This window comes from Parasteatoda tepidariorum, chromosome 12 (assembly GCF_982258835.1).
Source record: "Parasteatoda tepidariorum strain Cologne lab strain chromosome 12, Ptep-v5.0, whole genome shotgun sequence".
Lineage (NCBI taxonomy): Eukaryota > Metazoa > Arthropoda > Arachnida > Araneae > Theridiidae > Parasteatoda > Parasteatoda tepidariorum.
Window position 1 is genome coordinate 53,383,410 of NC_141766.1, and position 22,332 is coordinate 53,405,741.

Genomic DNA, 22,332 nt, shown 5'->3' on the forward strand with positions numbered 1-22,332 from the left:
ATATATTTATATTTTTATTTTTATTTCCTTCCTTTCTTTTATAGATACTTTTTTCTGAAATTTCTGCTGCTTCTTAGCGCGTTTTTTTCAAAGAAGTTTTATCCATTTCGAATTTAATTATTTGTGTTTTCTTTTAGTATCAAATAATTTAATATAACTATTACAGTATAATAATATACTACCTGATATAATAAAAATTATGTATTTTTATAATATATCATCTAATTTATCTTATCGTCGAATTTATATTATATATCACCAAATTGAACCAATTAGTTCACGAACGGTTAAAAACAATAAAGCTGCATAGTATTTGTGTTACTATATAAGTATTTATTTGATTTATTTAATCGAATAATTTACTCTTAACTTTTCATTGATTGTAAGCTCAGTTATATTCAAATACAACTACTAATAAACGCATCAAATTCAATTAACTTGATTTAAAATAATTCATTTTCTCACCAGCATTCTTAAAAAAAAAGAACCTCTGAGTAGAGTGTGGATGATAAAAGAGGGGATCTATCGAAATTTGGGTGGAGAGTGTGACAAAAGAAGATAAGGTTTATAATGAATGATGCTTTCACACTGCGCTGGGTTTATTTCTATCTTGAAAGGGGGGCGAAAAGAGGTATTTCAGTAATGAAGTTGGAAGACCGCGATAGGAAATGTGTTGATGCTTAGTACTTCATTTGAACTTCCTCAAACAGGAAAGCATCTTAATCCATCCTTTCTGGAAACATCTTCCTTTAAAAATCTCTTTTAAGATAAACAATATTTGTTTCGGATTTATTTTTCAATTTATCAGCTTTGATTGTTGATGTGGAGAAGGAAAGTATTCATTGGAGTTTCTTACTTTAACGAAAAAATGATTTTGTTTATTCATTAATTTATTTGTTAATTTTATTTATTTATTTATTAATTTATTTGTAAATTTTATTTATTTATTTGTTAATTTTATTTATTTATTTATTAATTTATTTGTTAATTTTATTAATTTATCAATTAATTTACTTATTAATTAATTTTATTTATTTATTTTGTCTTTGCTTATGTAACAATGTTAATATCCATTTTCTACTGGAACAGTAGAAGCAAAATAAGTGTTTAGAACGAAAAATTATTTCCCTTAATGAAGTATAATAATTTATTTATTTATTAATTAATTTGATTTATTTAATTTTGTTTTTGTTTAAGTCAACGATGTTAATATCCCTTTTCTACTGGTACAGTTGAGGCAAAATAAGTGTTTAGAGTAAAAATTATTTCCCTTTAGGAAGTATAATAATTTATTTATTTATTTTATTTACTTAATTTTATTTTTGTTATTGTCACGATGTCAATATCCATTTTCTACTGGAACAGTAGAAGCAAAATAAGTGCTTAGAATGAAAAATTATTTCCCTTTAGGAAGTATAATAATAGTGCTAAAAGTGTTAATATTATTCAAATAGAAAATTGTGCTGCCTGATAAGGAAATATTTAGTACATTTAATATAAATATAAATAGAACTTTGACGTTAACGTCATTATTTCCACTTCTAAAAATTGCTCAAAGAAATATTCAAAGTAAAAAAGAGAGCTAGCATTTGAAAGAAAAAATACATACTTGAAAATAACAGCTTACTATAGCAGTTAATATTTGATTTCTTTTAAAAATATTGAAGCAAATAAGTTTATAAATCGAAATCTTTTCATCAGACCAAATTTTTGTGCGTGAAACACATAAAAATGCGAAAAATAGTGTACTGAAAAACAGCAAACTTTCGTAAGAGCCTTTTCTATAACACAAAAGTGTGAGAATACAAGTATAAGAAACATAAAATCTATGTAATATTATCAAGTATCAAGAAAAATAAAGTGAAAAATATATCAGGGAAGACATTTTAAATTAGAACCAGAAAAAATATACTTAAGAGAGAAAAGGAAATATAATATACTTATTTGACAATAACATGAGTAAAAAATTTAATTAAAAAAATTATGCTTTTAAAAAGGCAACAAAATCTTCAAAAACATTATATCAAAATTAAAATCAAATGCGAGTTGAAGAAAACTTATAGTTTATAAAGGCTGTATAATATTTAAAAGTTAAAAAAGAACGAAAAAAAATTAAATTCTGCTTGAAAGAGCGAGTACTAATATAAAATCTTAAAAAAAAATTAGTCAAGGAAAATACATTTATAAAAAAACAATGACGCTTCCTTAGAAAAACATGTTTTCAAAACAAAAAGAAAATGATAATAGATGCATCAGAAGAAACAATAAATAAACAATGTTGTTTGCTAAAAGCTGAAAAAATGTCTACATTTTAATTTTTAATCTGTATTACTCTCTCAGCACAGATCAACAAACAAAGTACAGTATAACAGCATAACCAACTGTTAAGTGGTTCCTTTTTATAACTCTTTCTGGCATAGTGTTGTTTCTAAGCTTCTCAAATTTGATGGGTTTACCTAACAACTTTTTTCGTGAGCAATTAAAGGAAGTTTTAAAGAAATATTGTAAACTGCGAATTTATACATTGCGAAGTGACTAGAACACTGAAAAAAAGACATCAACGTATGGAAAACAAGAAAATATCTTAGAAAAATTAATACGAAAGAGTTTAAAAGAAGTAAAGAAATAAATTTTTTACAAAGATATGAAATAAATAAAATATCAATTAGTTAATTTAATAAAAATTAATTATCCTTAACTTATGTAATATCTTAATAGATACTTACTGCCTATGTATAAATATCAACAAAGTAAAATATATTAATACAATTATGAAATAAGTATCAAAGAATGAGAATAATCATTTTTTGGTGCATCTTTAATTATTGTTATCATATGTTTTGCTTTGGTAATATTAATACAGTAGCAGAAAACACTAATTTTTGTGGATATAAGTGCGTGAGTTTAAAAAGTTTCGTATTTAAATTAGCTTTATTTTAATTTTTAACAATTTTTGTAACATTCTTCTTTTTAATAAAAATACTCTCAAACAGTTTTTTTTTTTTTGTATTCCTTTGTAAAAATTGTTATGGTATTTTCTCCTTTATTCTTTTATTTTCTGTGTTTTGCACTAGCTTTCTTCTCGTGATTATCTAATATTAGAATATATAGTTCACGAAAGAGTGTGCACAAGGCTAGGAATTGCATACGGCAAAGATTTAAACATTTATTACAGTTAAAGTATGTCTGTGTATTCTGGAACGCACAAAAAGCCGAAGCGCTTTGAAGGGGTTTTTATTTCTAGCTTTAGGGGTTGAAGCTCTTTAGAGTTTTATATAAACATAAAAAGCTTCAATTAATCTTTTTATGTTATTTCTTTTCTGTAAATCCTCTTCTTAGTTTATTATTCTAATCAAAACACTTTCTCACCCTTTTAAATTCACATCCTGTCCTTTAATCTGTTTTTGACGCAAGCATGCATCAATTAAAACAAAGAAATTTTTTCCTTTGCTCTTTGTGGGAATCGCGAAACCTATATGATAAACCAATTACAATTATACCAAGATTTCCCTTATTTCCTAATATGAAACATTTTACGGATTTACTTTGCAAGATTTTCCCTAACATAACAAATAATGAAGAACACAACATTTCGTGACCACTTTTATGACTGCTCTCTGCCTAATAATTAATAAATAGATTTTGTTACTTGCTTATATATATATATATATAATCTAATTACGAGATCGTTAATGGTTTTCGTTTGGTTTCGTAATTTTAAGATAAAAGCTAATTAATAAAAATTTATCCTTAGCTACAATAGTGAAACCACTTTTTCATATGGTTGAAAACTGTACTAATCCAGCATATAGTAGCTATGAAGAATGCCGCACACAAATAAAAACGATAACTGAATGAAATGTGCTTGCAATTGCTTCATGAAACAAATACAAACTTTGAAAATCTTTGCAGTTTTTTCGAAAGTGACTTCTAAAATCTGCACATTATCCTGCTTTTAGATTCTTTTTACTTATTTTAAAAATAAAGTTTATTACTTACAGCTTATTTTTTTGTTTTTCATGGTTAACTGCATGAAATATTTTATTTTCCATATTTGAACTTTACTTTTTCTTTACTATATCAGATGGCCATTTCTCCTAGTTTAATTTTAAAAAAATTTTTTGCTTCATATTTTGTTCCCAATATTCGAATATGTTTTCTCAAAAATATGCATAGACAATGCTTGCACTTCTTAGTACATTCATTTCAGCTTGAAAAAACTAAGTATATATTTTATTTATAAGCTTATTATTTTTTGCTATGTTTCTGATTAATTCAAAATTTAAAGGCTAAAAACTAAACGTTTTTTTTTTGTAAATTACTTCTTTGATATTGCACAACATTATAGGAAAAGCATTTTTAAATCGAAATTTAATAACCTTTGAACGACAGTAAATAAATGAAATATGCTTTTGTTATAAGGCTTCTGCAAAACTGTGGCTCGTCAAAATATGCAGCTAAAATAATGGATTCAAAATTGTAAATATTATCAGAAGTTAGCTTATAGCATCATTACACTCAGAAAAAAAATTCCGTTTTATATGGCAACGACATTTCTGATATATATATATATTTAAAGTGTGAAAAATGATGTATTTTTGTAATAATTTCAAATAATCCTAATTATGTTATAGTATTCAAGACATTACTATTATCATTGTTTTAAGTTATCTTTCCCTTGAGTATCCTGTACTGAATATTCAGCTACTGTTCATACTTAATTTTTGTGTAATACTTAAAACGTGTTATCCTTTTATATTATGAATCGCTATTATTATAATTCGAATTCTTATTTTATTAAGAGATTTTAATGTGAATTGTTGGATTTTAAAAAATATATTGATTGTTTCAATGGTTTGCCTTTTTAATTTTTGCCTAAAAGATTTAAAGTTAAGATTTTTTTAAAAGATTTGCCTAAAGATTAGGATTAAGGTTAACTCTTGCGTACCATACGTTTCATGCATGGACTTCCAATCTTATTACGTAATCTTTACCACAAATATCTATTGATCAATTCTATTCATTACTATATTAAATTTGATATTATACTGATTTTATCTTTACCATAAATATCTATTGATCAATTCTATTCATTACTATATTAAATTTGATATTATACTGATTTTATCTTTACCATAAATATCTATTGATCAATTCTATTCATTACTATATTAAATTTGATATTATACTGATTTTGTATCATGGTTGTGATTTCGATTTGATAGGGTTTTGCTTTGACTGGACCTCTTGCGGCCTTCACAAAGTAAGAAGAGGAATTTTCAGACCAGGATCCGGTACTTTTTTCTAAAGTAACGCTAGTTTATAAAATAATGCCCACTTTTGAAATTTAATGCTCATTTATGTTTCTTGACTTGCCTCTTTGGTCCTCATTGATTGTTTTCAAGTTTTCATATTACATGTTACGTCTTTCTTTATTTCGATATCAATCCACAAAATAATCCACAGAGAAAAAAAATCTGGTAAAATCACCGAACACAAAGGTAATGAAGTTCTGCTAATAGTAATAGTGATTGTTACATAATTTTTTTCTTTAAGAAAGCCAAAATATATGGTATTTGAACTGTTCATTCGGTATTTTTCTGTTTATTTGTTAACGTTTTATCAGAAATTCTACTTTTCTCTATTGTACTCCTCTTCAACACACATTTAATGAAAACAATAAAACTGAAAAGTAAATTTAATACTATAAATGGTTTTTGGCATACCCTAAGGTATTATGATAACATTACCAAATTTTACCACACATTATAAAACTATATTTTATTGTTAATTTTATTAAAATCATATAAAACCATATATTAAATCTTTTCGGTAAAAATAACCGTGCATGGTTACCATAGAGCAAGAAACACGGTAAACTTTACCACTGTTAGCTTCAAACATCCTTTTTTTTTCTCAGTGTACTTATTCAAGTGCTTTTTTGACAGAAAGTATAGAATGCTTTAGTACAGAACAGAATGTTATTTCATCCAAATTGAATCGGTAATTTAATCTGTGACAACAACGCGAATACAGCGTGAAAAATTTGGGACCATTTAAATGTTTTTTTTTTATATATATTTCAAGTCAGTTTAAGGATCAGAGCAAAAATAATTTTACCATGCAATTAACATATATGTAACATCGACATGCATCGATTTTTTTTTTTAAGAAGGAGTAGAAAAAAAAGTTTGTCTTGGAAAAACTAAAATGGTATTTTGGTTTTTCCAAGAAATCGATATTCATCAGTTTTGGAAAGATAACTAAAATTAGAAAAAAACAAATAAAATTTTTTCAAAACAATATTGTTAAAAACAATTTAAAATTATTTTTCTGTCATTTTTAAGAAACTTTTATAATTTGTTAGAAATAAATATTCAATACATTCAATTTCTTAAAGCTTTGCAGGAAAAATTATTTTTTCTTTATTTTAACGTTATCATTATTAAGTGAGCACCGAAACTTAAATTAATAAATAACATTTTAAGTTTTAAGGAAACAATTACCATGCTAAAACAGTATTATTTAGAGGCAAATAACAATCGTTTGATTATAACCGCACTTTTTAATTTTCTTAAAATTTCACTGAAGTAATTGTTAAATATTTATGATTATTTTTATTAATTCCTTAATTGAGAATTGCGTTTTTTTTTCGTAAAACATGAGACATCAGATTCAGAGCTAAACCTATCTTATTTTGCTGATCAATAAAGCGTTTTGCATTGTTTTAATGAAACTTAGAAGCGAAAAGTTTAGCAAATAACTGAAAACCCCAGAATCGATACAAAAGAACCAGAAACCGGAATGGGTTTGAATCAATTTAAAAAACTTCATATTTTCAAAATATAGCATTACTCCGAATACATAACATTTAGTCATGCAGTTTTGAATATATCTATTTTAGACTCGGGTCCTTAAATTTCTATTACCCTGTCAGAGTAAAATCAACAGTCGCCGCAGAGAGACTAAGTAAATCAACCAACTATTAAAATTGTTTGCCAGTCGCCATTTGATCAAAATTTTTTATGAAAATGCACCACATGCGTATTTTATTGTTATTACACTTTTTTTTAAAAAAAGTAAGGAAATATAATTTATAATATTCTGAAAATTTCGTGCTTGTTTCTTAAAATATCCTTCAATTTAAAATTAAATTTTTTAAGTATTTTGAGAAAGATTTCGAAAAGAATACCTTACATTAGTAATTGTAACAGCTTTTTTTTTTAACTTTAAATTTCTCCAAATTTAAAAAGTGGTCACTGGATAGAAGCAAAATTTCATAATGTTGCTCCTTACCCGGTCAATGACTACACCTAAAAATTCGAAGTTGGTGCCCAATATTTCGTAAATCTTAACCTATTTTTTTAAAATTATTATTAATTGTAAGTTATTTTTAATAAGCGTAACTTAAATGGTGGTTGTATTTTTAAACACATTTTTGTGAAAAAAATCAGGTTATACTGAAAAATTTAAAATGATAACTTATTAATTATAACAGTACTATACTCTTTAATTTAGTTCTTAGTGATAAAGGATTATATACAAATGGAGTTCCTTTACTGGATATTTGATGGTCACCAAAAAAAAATTTATTTTGAAGTACCTGATTTTAAAATAGTTTAATAAATTTTTTGTCTCATGTTTTTGGAAGACAACCAAATTTAAGCAAACCACGCATTGAGAAAATAATTTATGGTCAAAACTTCCAGAGTATGGTAGAATTTGCCATGTTTCTGGCTCTATGGGAACAAAAAAAAACTCGGTAATTTTTAACAAAGCTCTTTGGTAACGATTTTGGTAAAATTTACAATAAAATATGGTTTTATAGTATGTGATAAAATTAGGAAAATGTGGTAAAATTTGGCAATTTTACTGTACCTTAGAGTGTGGCATAAAAAATATTTATTCAGATAAAACCTATTTTCAGTTTCGCAATTTTTACTAAATGTGTGGTAATAAGAACTATAAGTATCCGTGTACAAACAGTCGATTCAAAATACTATATTGCATACTAATAAAAAACTTTATTTTTTATGGAAATTTACGTTGTTTCGGAATTAATGTAAAATATGGTCAGTTATAAATTTGTGTTTCTTATGATGAGTATATTTTTAACCTCCTAAAACTCGAGTTTTAAATAATGGTAGAAAATGCGATTTTACTTAAAATGCGTAAATTAGAAGAAAGTAAACTATTAAATGCGATACTATATAAACTTCTTTAACAAAAACTAATTAAATAATCTTGTTTTAATTTCTCACTTACTTTTTAAAAAAATAAATTTTAACTTTTGATATTTTTTTGCATATTGCAAGTTATTTTATAGTATAATTTTTTTTTTCTGTTCATTTTTGTTTTGAAACTAAATCCACTGCACTGAAATAATAAGATGTCATCAAACTGTCCAAAATGTAAGTTGAATCTTCCCTTTTTGAAATCAATACTAATTAAGCACAATATTTTTATTGTTAAAAACTATAATTAAAAACTAATTAAAAAATAGGTTTTTACAATGGCAGTCAGAGAAAGAGAAATTTTTTTTCTTCCAAATCATAACCAAAAGTTGTCAAATAAATCTTTCTGGTGGAATTTCTATTGCATTTAATGAAATTTTTAACTTTGAACACAAATTTTTAAAATTTGCTTACTGAAGATTATTTTATCCAAAAAGTTATACGTTAAATAAACTGCACTTTTCACAATATATTCAAACCTTTATTGTGAGAGAGTGAAAATCTAAAACTAAATAAATGCATAAATAAATGAAATTGAATAAGAAAGAGTAACAGCAAGTTTATGATTAGGTACATTAGATTTTTTTTTTCGTTTTAGCTGTCTTTTAATAAGTAAAATATAATATCAGTGGAATTTTATACGCATGCTGTAGACCCAGATTTTCACAGAGCAATAACGCATAAGAAGCATGAAAAAAGCGAAATATCATTCCCACGTATTGAAACAAATCTTATTGTCAGTATATATCTATATAACAAATGTATTATTCTTAAAGCAAAGTAAATGAATAATTTAATATCCAAGTTTGAGAAAAATTTTGAATAAAAGTACTCAATTAAAATCATGCTTTGCAATTCTGCTTTTGTTTGAAAGGGGCAGAAACAGAGGCGCAAAAATCGAGGAGGGGAAACTTAGTTGATTATTCGAGGGATGATTTAAAAGAGGCAATTTCGCTGCAGCAGTAATAATTATCGATATAAAATAATCTTCGCAAGTTTTGATTTAAGAAAAAAAAATTAATAAACAAAGAAAAAAATCACGAAGTACATAAAAGTATAAATTTAAAACTTTGTACCTGCGAAGAAAACAATCTTTCCAGGTAAGTTCCGTCAAAGGATAACGTGCAAAGATCTTAAAAAGAGCCGAACTTCTTCCCGTTTGAAACAAGCCTTACGATAAAAGCCAAAATCTCGTTTTCAAAAGCATCCCGTGTGTTTTAGCGCCATGATGCGCAGTTGTACTTTGACGCATATTCTGAAACGGAGCAAAACTCGGCGGAGATGCTGGCTGAGAGAAGGGGGTATAGCGATCGGCGGGACAACCCAGTGTCGATCGATCCTTACTGCCCACACTTCTGCCCCTCACAAGCGCACTTGATTGGACGATTTTCCGACACCCGTATGATGGCATAAGACGCTTCAGACTGCCAGCATTCCTCAACAACCAGATCTCATTTGGACCTAGAAGCTGAACAGATCTGCAACGCATACCTAGATAAAGACATACCGATAGAGGTAAGCCTACTTTTGCCTAACTAACCATGCAGCTATCTTACTCAGGTGGCAGCCATTGCCTTCAAATCACAACCACTAAAGTAAAAGTTTATGATTGTAGAATGTCTTCTATGGACGACCCTCACAAGAGCTCCCCAAGGGCAGCGCGATGGGATGTCGGGGGTTGAGTACCGTGAGGGGGTTTGCTTCTTCAGGCAAGAGATGCAAACAATTGTGACATCGTGGGAGGAGGGGAAACTTTTTGTTTACCCTCTATTTTTAGATGAATTTTATAAACACAGACAATATAATTGACACATTTTAGAACGTGACAAATATTCGTTACCAATATTTTTTGCAGACGCAATGAATGGTAAATATTCGGTAACAGGTCATGGGATGTTTTGCAATATTATTGACAATTCATGCCATATTATTTTTATGATTAAAACTTTTGTATAATAGTAATTTCTTCCAAAACACAACCGAAGTAACAACCCTTCTAATTGGTTTGAAGGGGACTTTTTAAATAACTAACTGAATTATATATATCAAAAATTTATGTTTGATTCATGTTATTAATTAGGTATGTTATTAATTAGGTATATTATCAATGAGTGTTTTAAAAAATGTAGACATTTTATATTATACCATAAAGACGTAAATGAGATAAATATAAAATTTCTTTTTTTATGTGCTCACATCATAGAATTTTTTTTTCAGAAAAATAATGACTCAAAGTTTTGTAAAATGCTTTTAAACATGATAAATATGATTGATAAATTTATAATTAAAAAAAAAAAAATATTGGTATTCGAATAGTTGTTTGTTTTGAAAATAATTCTTTGCGTTTTGAACAATAAAATAAATATAAGGCTGCTCGGTCAAACTTATTAAAACATTTAAAATTATAATATTGCAAAAGCGTTCGAGCGTATTATAACACAAAAAGATAAAATACGAGTATATAGCACTTCTTAAGTTGTCATGTAGTATTTAATAACATATAGATATAACATTTTTGATTTGATTTTATTAGTTGTTTTTTCATGCGATCCTCTTGTTATCAACCAAGCATGCATTATTTGATATGACATTTTACCTTCTTTTCTAGAATTGAAAAAAAGCATGTTAATAACAAAAAGTTTGTGTTTTCTTTTAATTTGACGTGGGCATTTTAATTAAATTTTTGTTCTGTTTTCTTTTTAATTTATTGTTTGCTTTTCATACTGTTAGATGTTATCAATTTTATTTATTTATGCATTTTTCTACTGTTTTTGAAATTTGTAATAAAAGATATATTGAGAATATTTGTTGTTCTATTTATTTTACAAATTTTAAACATTTAAAAGCAATCAACCACTATTCCATTTGACACTAGCATGCTTATGTTTTTATTTTTGGAAATATTTGTTTGGTTTTTTATTGTTTTAAAGTTTTGCAGGTAGTGAACCCATCTAAGCACCATTATAAAGTTTTATTAAAGACAAACACACACATATACACGCAAAATAAATAAATATAAATAAAAACTATAGATTAATTTTTTTTCCAACACTAACTACTAAACTAGGATTATTGCTAATTTTTATCATTAATCTGTAATAACCCATTAAGCTAAAGGAATTAATTTAAAATGCTTTCGATAGTTTCTAGTAACAAATAATATCAAAATAAAAAAATTAATGGAAAGATTTCAGAGAGCCAAAGATATTTTCAGTTAAAAACTCTTTTAATGCTTGCAGAATAATGTCGTTTTAAAACTTCAATGCTCCCAACAATTTATGAGGGAAGATTTTTCTTCAAAAAAATAATGTAATATTTACTTTCAACAGGAAAAAGTGTAAATAAGAATTAATTCGCACGTTTAAAAACGTTTCATAACAATCTATAAAAGTTCTATCCACAAATAGGTGAATTGTTTTAAGGTATTGATTAATGAATGTATTTATTTTAAATGGTTATAAAGATACCTTTCGAAGCGATTCTGAATGAAGTGTTTCAATTTAAAAATTGGACAACTGGAAGATTTAATATCTTTTTTTATAGTGGTTTATAAGTGATTCTTGTCTCAGTTTTAACCTTTTAATACGCTTGCATCGTATGTCGCTTATAGGATTCCTTCTTTTTAGTACCATTCATCCATAAATATTCGTTTGTTTAATAAGTACTGCAACTGCAACTTGAAACATTTCTAAAAAAACATCTCTTGGCAGTTAAAAAATAAATTTTGCTTCTCGTATACAATGTTAGAAAGAATTTTTAGAGTATGAGTTGGAAATTAATTCCAGGTAAAATTTTATTTTTTTAATATTTATTATAAAATAATTTAGGTCTTTTTAAGGTAAATATGAATTTTCCACCTTTTTTTAATTCTGGTTATGGAGAAAACTTTTATTTTAACTAAATTAGAATTTTTAGAAAGCTTATTGTTTTTACTACTATATTTCGGCAGAAAAATAATAATAATCAATAAAAATATAATTTCCAAATAACAAAACGTTACTACAGTAAGTAACTCGAAATTTACATCAAGTATAATTCAATAATCATTTTAAAAAAATGCTTAGAATAACTGAATTAAATATTAACAGTCTATTTTGGCTTTGGGAAGAAAATATTGGCCGTCAAATTTCGCGCTTTTTATAATGAACACATTGATAGTTTCAGTATTTTCTCGAAAGCCATCAAAAACGCTTTCTTGGTTTTTAATGTCCGGTGTTAAATGTTTGGGTTTCAACAGTTTGGATTTAAATGTACAAATATTATATAGCAATCTTGTTTCAGAGTACTACAAACATATTCGAAGCGTTACTGTATGGAGAATAATTTGTTACTAAGTTGACCGTAAAATATATTTTTTTAATGGGAGCAAAATCACATAGCAAATTTCATATGATCATTCTATGCTAAAATGTATTTATAAATTAAAATTTATCATCGGACTTTATTTTAGGAAACAGAGTTAAAAAACTCGTTTTGTTTCCACAAATATCCTATAGTACATTTATATATGTTTAGAGCAAAATAATATGATCGAGATGATCATAATATTTGCTACTTGGGACAATTTTATCGTTTAAAACTTTATATCTATTATGCTAGTATGAGTATGGCGCAGCAGGACGCAATCTGTCTAGTATTATTCTGAGAACAATATTAAACTGGATGTTAAGCGGATTTACGGAATTTCCGGAAACGGGTTCTTGCCGATCAGCTGTCATGTTAAATTCTGATGCTCTAATTTAACCACAGCTGAGATTAATTTAACATTGGAACAACTAGCGTGGCATTAAACTGGATCAGAATAAAAGTAATGAAAATGTAAAATTAAATGTATATTATTGTTTCTACAGTAGTAATAAAGAAATGAAGGCTATACTAAAACTTGTTTTTTCCCAGCTTAATGGGGAAAAATTTTAATTATTTTTTTCTAGTTAAAAAAAAATTCGAATTTTTTACATTTGAATACATAAAATTTTTAAAATCAGATTCTAAATTTTACTTAAAGTAATCAGTAAGATCAGTAAATAAATTACTAAAGTTACTTTTTTGTAAAAACATCAATTTCATAGTTTTTAATTTTAGATAATAAAATATCTATTTAGTTTTTGTTGTCAAAACAATTTCATATTGAATCTTATGCATTGTTACGTAATAAATTTTTGTTTCAAAATAATCTTTTCCAAAAATTTATATTTCTGTGTATTTTATATATATATATATATATTGAGAAGCATCAAATATATCAAAACACTAAGTAAAATGCAAATTTTAGTTATTTCTTAAATTAAATTTTTTTTTAAATTCATCTAAAAACTTTATATTTGTTTTTTTTTTATAAACAATTCACAAAAGAAATAAATAAATAAAAAAGCGACGAATCTTTTTCGACATTATGCATACATTTTTTAAAAAAAATTTAAAATTCAAATTATAACTACATTTATTTATTTTAAGTATTTCCGAAATTTGGCAACACAAAATTTACAAAAATTTTGTTAAGTTTATCATGCCACCGCATTGTTAAATAAATATTTGAATGCACTTTCTATAATTTAACCGCAATGGCACAATGATAAAAGCACTGCGCATTAGAAGAAATGGGTTTCATCTCCGGCGGCGGTTTAAGTCCCACCCAGCTTCTAATCGATGACTGGTCTAAGAAATAAAGGCGACCGGTGCACAATGCTGACCCCACTACCATCGTTGTGCTATTGGTCTCACAATTATAGAACATCAATGATCCCTAGACCAACAAAATAGCAGTAGCGGGAATCATTTTCATGAATAGCTTTTCTCTTTAAACCTTTAAAAATGTAATTATAATTTTTGAACTATATCATAGGAATTTGTAAGATAAATTACATTCTAATAAATGACAAACTTTGTCTTTTAAATTTCTTTGAGATTCAAGTTAAAAAAAAAAAAATCGCTGAATAAGTGCTTGTTTAATCTTGATTATTTTGTTCGGTTTGTTTATTTTGGTTTGTTACGCTTTTGAATGCACTTTTGGAGTTTTCTTGTGCTTTGACGCTATAATAACATTTGCATTTAAACGCAGGAAGAAATGATTAGAAAACACATCTATAAAGCTTTAGTGAGAAACCAAACTCAACATTATTTTGTGTAATGCCACGGGAATTCGATTTTTAATAGAAAAATAGTTCTGCTTTTTACCACTAGGGACTAAAATGACACTGTAAAGTAATTTGTGGGGTTAAAAAAAAGACAAACTGTATAAAGAACTACAGTACTTATGGAAAATCTCTAGAAAACTAGAATTTCTTTAATTTTCTTTTACCTATATTGCTTCTTGTTAGTAATACAGTCATTTAAAAATGAGTTATACAGGCACTAGAATAGTTAATGAAATTCCAGTTTCCATGAAATTCCAATTTAAATACTGTAAATTTTTGACGAGTTTTAAGTTACAGATCACAAGGACCTGATGCATTTGTCAGATTTTTCAATAAAAAAAATGAGAACAAAATTAAAAAAAAGGCAGAATCAATTGACAAAAAATTTCATATCTTCTTTGCATTACCACTTCTTTTCTGTTATCTTGCTGTGACAATGCAAAGCATGACATTGTATTTTAGCATTAAATATTTTTAAAATAGGTATACTAATCAAATCATTTTTTAAAAATATCAAACTTCTTGACAAACATCAATACTTCTTGACAAACGGGAGACCAATATCAAGTCTTATCTTTCTTCAAAAGATTATTTAAAGGAGTTCAAAGTTTTACATAATTATTTATAAATTCATTGCATACATATATTTATCCTAAGAAACATTGAAGAGTCTTATTTGGAGGTTTTACAGTTTTAATTACTTCAAAATTGTTTTTAACAGTAGTACCATTGGAAATTTCAAAGTAAAAATTGAATTCTAGCTTTTACAAAAGGACATAGCATTTGGAAAGACCATTCTAATTTTAAGTTTCCAAATCTACAGATTTAAAAATTATCCTTAGGAGATTTAAATTATCGCTAGTACTATTAGAAAAAAGAATAATATCAAAATAATTAGATGCAAATTTAATTTTATGTTCTGTGATTATTCAGCTTATGGTTCTTTGAAAGATACTTGGGGCACTCTTCTACCCAAATGACAATCTTAACAATTCGTATAACCCATTTTTAGTGACAAATACAAGTTAATGTAGCAAATGCAGTGTCATCAAGTTAAATTGCGAGAGACTGATAACCACTGATTATAGTCAAAAGACTAAAATAAACACTATTGCCTAATTTATCCATCAAAGTTTCTATCATGGATAATAATTCTGCATGCGATTCAGTAATTAGATTTAATTTTCTAAAGTCGAAAAATAATCTTTTTTTTTCATTTTCTTTTAAAACTAAAGTTACTGGAGACGAACACGGAGAAAAGCTTTCTTTAATTATGTTATGCTTTAACAATTCTTCAATGTGCTTATCGATCTCCTCGTGTTGTTTTGGGGTTTCTTTATATGCCTTTAAAGAAACTGGTATGTCTGATACTAATCATCTTACCCATTGAGATAATTGCTCCTACATCATATTTATCTTTAGCTAAAATATCCGAAAAATCTTGTAAAATTTCCAGAAGTTGGGATATTTTTTTATCTTAACTGGTCACATTCTGACAACAGAAGTTCGGTTTATGCGGGTTCTCATAACCATCATATCCCGTTTGAAGAATATTTGAAGTTATTTTCTGTTTAGCCATTTAAATCTTTATTTTTAAATCCATTTTGCATTTTTTTCTCTGAAATTTCTTTGCTTACATTTTTGACAGTTTAAATTTCTGTATATACTCATATGTTTTTTTTTCTTCACATTTTCTTTAACAGTTGTGCCATTCTCTCTTTTCTTTATCTTATTTTGACAGTTTTTATCTTTGCTTATAATTTTACTTTTTGCATCATTAATTTTATTTTAAGCATTAACCTGTATTTCAGGAAAAATGTGCAATGACAGCTCACTTTAACTAGCAGAGAAAATCCTCAACTTCCCCCAATTTTAAATTACTGATTTGCATTACTGATTCTAAATAACTTTGAGCTGTTTCACACAATCAATCACCAATTGGAATCTGACACAAGCTTTTAAGCCCAATAATGCGTAAGGTAAATTAATATTTTAAAATATAAATCTCAACTGATCTCAACTGATATATATATATATATATATATATATATATATATATATATATATATATATATATATATATATATATATATATATATATATATATATATATATATATATATATATATATATATATATATATATATATAAATATATATATATATATATATATATATATATATATATATATATATATATATATATATATATATATATATATATATATATATATATATATATATATATATATATATATATATATATATATATATATATATATATATATATGAAAATAATCCAGTAACCCTAAAATACATGCCCAAAATCACTGATCACTTCTATGTCTAAATTGTCAACATACTTTGGTTTCGTAGTATATGCATGCCTACAAATGATGATAGAAATTTAAGATATTAAGATGAGGATGACATTTACAATAATGCTTGAAAAACTAAACCATAAATATTTTAATATGTCTTCTAGTTTTACTTTAATGGTGCAAAAATTATGCAATTTGAAATTAGTATTTCTCATTATTTTTTTAATGTATATTAAATTGTTAAATTTCATGCATATAATATGCATATATTGTTCACTTAAAAATAATATTGTAATCGATATTATTAGAATTTCTAAAAACAAATTGAATCAAGAGGAAATCCGTGTTAGTAATAATAATATAAGCAATACATTTCAGTTAACCATTAACATTATTATTATTATTGTTACTACTACTACTTTTTAAATTACACTGCATATGGCTTTATTTCTGTTATATAGTTCATAGTGTTTGTTTTTATGCATGCATTTTATAAATACTAAATTTTTCGTTTTAATATTTCCTCAAACGTTTTCCTCAACATTTTTTTTCAAATAAAAGTATATGAACATTTAATGAATTTAAAGTGTTTCCAAATTATAAAACTTTGCATTTTATATTAAGATGAAGTAAGGCACGTGCTCACTATAATGCCTTGAATAATTGAAAAAAATTACTGAATCGTGTAATTTCGCTTTTACTATAGTGCAGCGCAGGAAAATAGGAAATCGGAGAAGAGTTACTATCTAATTCATCGAGATTAGTGTTAAACTGGCTATGAGCACAATGGCCATGATTTTTTTCAGCAACTCCGGACTTATTACTGGACGTATGAGACAGATTGGGGAACGGGAGATGGTATTGGGAAGTACTCACGAGAAAACCGCTATGAATCACCGACTCTGAGTTTTTGGAAGAGATGAGTTGGATGCATTTAGTCACTCCCCTAGAGGAAAAAATCGAATAAGGTCAAACTAAAATGCCATGTCCCCCTCATCTCGTATGCATCTAAAGTTTCATTTCCCCCTCAAAAGAGAGGGAATTTTTTTATATTTCATTTCAGCCTAGAAAAAGAACTCTCATTCTTTTAAAGACCAAAGTTAATTTTTTTTAAATATTTCAAAATTTAAAAACAGTATATTTTAATTAATTTATAATGATTATGTCTGTCATTTTTTGGCATTCTTCTAATAATAATATTCCAATAATAGTAAAAATCATTCATTTTTTTTAAAAGTAAAAATTTTTAAAAACAAATTTCTTCTAATTATTTTTTTTATATATTTTAAAGTAAATTTATGTAAATTTGGATATCTTAATTTTTATGTTACTCCTAGACTGTATATAATCGTTTCATTAATAAACGAGTACTCAATTTGTGTTTTATAACAAAGCGCCATAATTAAATGTAAATAGTTAGTAATTATTCTATAATGTTTATAAACTGTTGTTATCTGAATATATTTTCTGAAAAATTTAACTCAAACATTAAATTTCCTTTGCAAAATAACTTTTATAAATAAATAAAAAAAATGCTTTTATTAGCACAAATTCCTTGTTATACTTAATAATTAGGCGAGAATATATTTATTGAGCCATTAACGCATTTTTTACATTTATTTACTCTATAATATTTAGAAAGCGATAAAAAGAAGGAAGACCATTTTTTTTAAAAAAATATCAAATGTATTAAAACATTTTGTGAAGGGAAAAATTTATTTAACCTGTATCTTGGTCTAAAACTTTTATCATTATTTTTACTCAGTTTAAGTTAATAAAATAGTAAGAAAATATCTATTTAATAATTTTTACAGCTACAAGTGTACTCAAAAGATCTTGAAACTTTATTTAATGATTCTTATCTACAGAACAGAAGGGATTGTTATGATTTTTCGATAATCGCTTAAGCAATTACGGCTAATATTTATTTCGTTAAAATTTATGCTCTGAAAAATCTTCAATTTGAACTATGACCAAGTACAGAGAATCAATATCTTACTAGATATTTTTATTAGGAAGACCACATTCATATAGTTTTATCAATAAACGATATTTTGAAGTTTCATGAACAAATTTTCAGTGCAGAATAAATCATTCTTCCCGATATAGGGTGATTTTAATTTTTCTCACAACTGAAAACTACTCCGAAACATTTTGATAAGTTATCATTTACAAAATTTTTCAATCTATTTTAAACCTTGTGTTGTATGAAAGTAAGATATTGGCGTTTTTAATCAAAGATTTTCTGTAAGAATGTTTAAAGAAAAACTTTTCACTATATGTTATTGTTTGAAAAGAGGTTAAGTGCCTTCAGGGGATGGAGTGCTCGTCTTCCAATGAGGTGATTCGGGTTAGAATCCCAGCTGTGGCTGGTTGATCTGAATTCTGAATCTGTTTTGCACCGGCTACAGTGCTAACATATAATATCCTCAGTGGTACACGGATCATGGGTTTAAGCCCCCTTGCTGTTAGGCAAACCGTGACAGATTTTTGGGGTTTTCCTTTCCAAGTAACGATACATGTAAAAGTTTCATTAATAAGTCCTCCACTAATTCAAATTTCCCCCAATACTTAATCCAGGAGTTCCCTTGTCTTCTGGATTGTTTCGAACATAACAAGGCTATGGTGTTGAACATTTGGAGTCGTAAACCTAAAATTGGATCGGCTGTTCAACGACGGTTATAAAATAAAAAAATAAAAAATATGTAATGTTATGTTAGTTATTAGAAACTACTGTTTAGATTAACCTGAAATTTCCTTTAATAGATTTTATAACAGCTTTTACTTTTAAATATTTTTTTTTTCATATTCAAAAATATGCATTTTTCAATATTCTGTTAAAATTAATATTTTTGTAGCTAAAATTATAGATTTCAGAAAAAGAAACTGCTCTCATACACATAATGTTATTTATAAATACAACATATAAATGCCTCAGGAAATAATTTTCGTAGACGTGTGTTATTCAAAAAACAGTTTTTTGAAGGTGTGAGCTAGTAAAAGTAATTCATGTATATGTAATGAATCAAGTATAAGTTTCTAGTAATATATTTTTTAATCTTGTTTAACCAATTGATTTTTCTTCACAAGCGATGATCACAAGTTTGGATAAAACTATTGGTATAAGATTTCAAGCGTCAATCAGCATCATTAAATACACTATAGATAAGCTTTAGAATTTCAGTAAATTATTTGTTTTAGATCTATGTTATAAAAAGCAATTGATGAAAAGTTGAAATAATACATTTATACGCAATAAAACAGTGACAAATTTCCAGTAAAATATTTTATTTAACAAGTTCTAGTAACATCATTTCAATCTTTTCTTTAGTTTTTTTTTCAAAAATAAAATTGATTTCTTTTCAAAAACTCAAGCCTTCTGGCGTTGATAAAATTTCATATATATTCTAATATAGTTATTTCAAACACTAACAAAAAAATTCATGAGAAAAAGCATCTTGATAAAAGCGATCTTCAATAAAAATTCGAATTTATATTTTTATTGATTCAACGCGAGTCCACTCCCGATTGTGAAGCAGATCTCCATTTTTCTGCTTTATTAAAATTCATGGAATTCTTAATGCGTGACGCTAACCCCAACTTGCTGGAATATTTTTGTTCCAGACAAGAATGCAGTTTTTCTGGACTTCTCATGTTTTTGAGTTTTCTAAATATTTCCGTCATGCCTTGTTTGGAAAGCTGTATAAAGACATATTTAAATCGTATCTCTAAAGGCACCATTTTTTAACTGATTGTTACATCTGCTTTCGATTTCACGCTTCTCTGACTTTAAAATATTCAAAAAGTTACATCATGTATATTGGCATTTCTCTTGTTATGAATATTTTAAAACTGATCTTCTATTCGTTAAAAGTCATTTTTTGTGTTAATTTTTGAAGTATAAAACATGCTTCTTTGGTTCAAATCATTTTAAAGCAAAGTAATATAAAGTAGTAAAAAAAATCTGAAATAACAATAACAAGCAATATTCCATTTATCTTTCCCCATTTTATAAATTCAAAAAGAAAGTTTCTTATGCTTCCATAAAAAATTTATCTGTACATATATTCATTATGTACTTCACATTTTCATCTTCAAATCTTATTTTACCTAACCATGAAAAGATACAAGTTTACTGAAATATTATAAATAAAAACACTTAGCATGTTGGTAGAGTTATATAGTTCTGCGTCAATTTGTCGTGGTGACAATTCATCGCACACAATTTGCTGTTGCAGTGACAACTTGTTCCAAAAACAATTTATGGTTTGTACAATTTGTAGCAGTAACAATTCGTCGCGATGACAATGCGTCGCGATGACAATGCGTCGCAGGCACAATTTGTCGTAGTTACAATTCATCGTAGGCACAATTTGTCAAAATGATAATTCCCCGTGTGCGCAATTTCTTGCAGTGTCGATGATTAACATCTATTTACGAACACAAAACCCTTGCATTGTCATCAAAATCTAACCATTTGTGGCAGTTAAAAAATTACGAAAACACCAAAGAGAGAGGGGTTTGCGATTTTCTTGGAAATTACTTACAAGTGGCGTGGAGGTAATATCAGTGCTTGCGTAAGATACTGAAATCCTCTTACTTCATTTTTTTAAATGCAAAAAAAATAGCAAAACTATGTTTGGGAAAATATTAAACTTGGAAAATTTTTTATTTGTAATCAAAGTTAAATTTTGGGAAAAATTTCTAAAATGAGTTTACGAAAGTAAGACTTTCGACCACTGAAGGAAAAACACAAACTTTTCCTTCAGAATATGTCACCTAAAATTTTATAATATAAATTAAGCATAAATTTGATTTTATGCATTCCATTTTTTATTTAAATTTATATCTAATATTAGATTACTATAGTAAAATTTCAAAGCAAAAGCAAGAAACATTTGGAAAGTTCCAATGTAAGCAAGGTGTGAAAGGTGTTGCAATTTTCCTATTTTGCTGAGAAGGGGGTTCAAAATGGCCGCAAACGTGTCGAGGTAATGATTGAACGCCCCTTGATAGATTCCACTTAATATCTTTTAGACACATACAAAACTGAAAATTAAAACCAGATACATGGTTTTTATTCCATGCTCTCAGGTATCATAATAAAATAACCAATCTGTTCTTCAGAACTGTTACTGATTTTACCATTCATTTGGTAATTTTAAGCTTCTGATGTCTCTTACCAAATAAAATGGTAATAATCTGTTTACACTTCTATGATTAATTTAAACTGAGGGTTTATTTAAATGGGTAATAGAAGTGATAATAGATGACTGCTGATCATTTCTTATTATAATATATATTCTCAATTATAACTAAGGGTAAAGAGACATGAATGATGGCTTCAAGCATTTAATTAAAGCATTTTGAAGATGTTAAATTTTGATATATCAAGCTATGGTAACTGTTTTATCCATCTTCAATGGGGGTAGTAGGATTAATTTATTTCTTGGGCTTCTCATATTAGGGTTTCTTGGTTAATTTAAAGAACTTTGCTAAAAATTCATTTCAGATTGATATATCAAAATTTGATTTGGAAAACAGATAGAACATTTTTGTGAAATATATATCCAATGCTACATCACTATTCAAACCACTACTTCTACGCCTCCTAGCGGTTAACGCATCAGTAACACAGTTATCA

At 26.6% G+C, this 22,332-nt stretch overlaps 1 protein-coding gene and 1 long non-coding RNA gene across 4 annotated transcripts in view; one reads left to right on the forward strand and one right to left on the reverse strand.

The window, feature by feature from the left end:
- LOC107439389 (uncharacterized) overlaps nucleotides 1-9,484 on the reverse strand; it is a 149,522-nt gene extending 140,038 nt beyond the window's left edge. For both annotated transcript variants that reach the window (XR_011638325.2, XR_001583558.4), the window contains exon 1: nucleotides 9,311-9,484. This is a non-coding gene — a long non-coding RNA (uncharacterized LOC107439389). The remainder of the gene's footprint in view (nucleotides 1-9,310) is intronic.
- A 15-nt stretch (nucleotides 9,485-9,499) lies between these two features.
- Nucleotides 9,500-22,332, forward strand: part of GluClalpha (glycine receptor alpha 1) — a 328,193-nt gene continuing 315,360 nt past the window's right edge. The window contains exon 1 of one of the 2 annotated variants that reach the window (XM_016064935.4): nucleotides 9,500-9,749. The gene's annotated coding sequence lies outside the window, so the exon portion shown is untranslated. The remainder of the gene's footprint in view (nucleotides 9,750-22,332) is intronic. The other variant, XM_071188006.2, reaches the window with a different exon arrangement.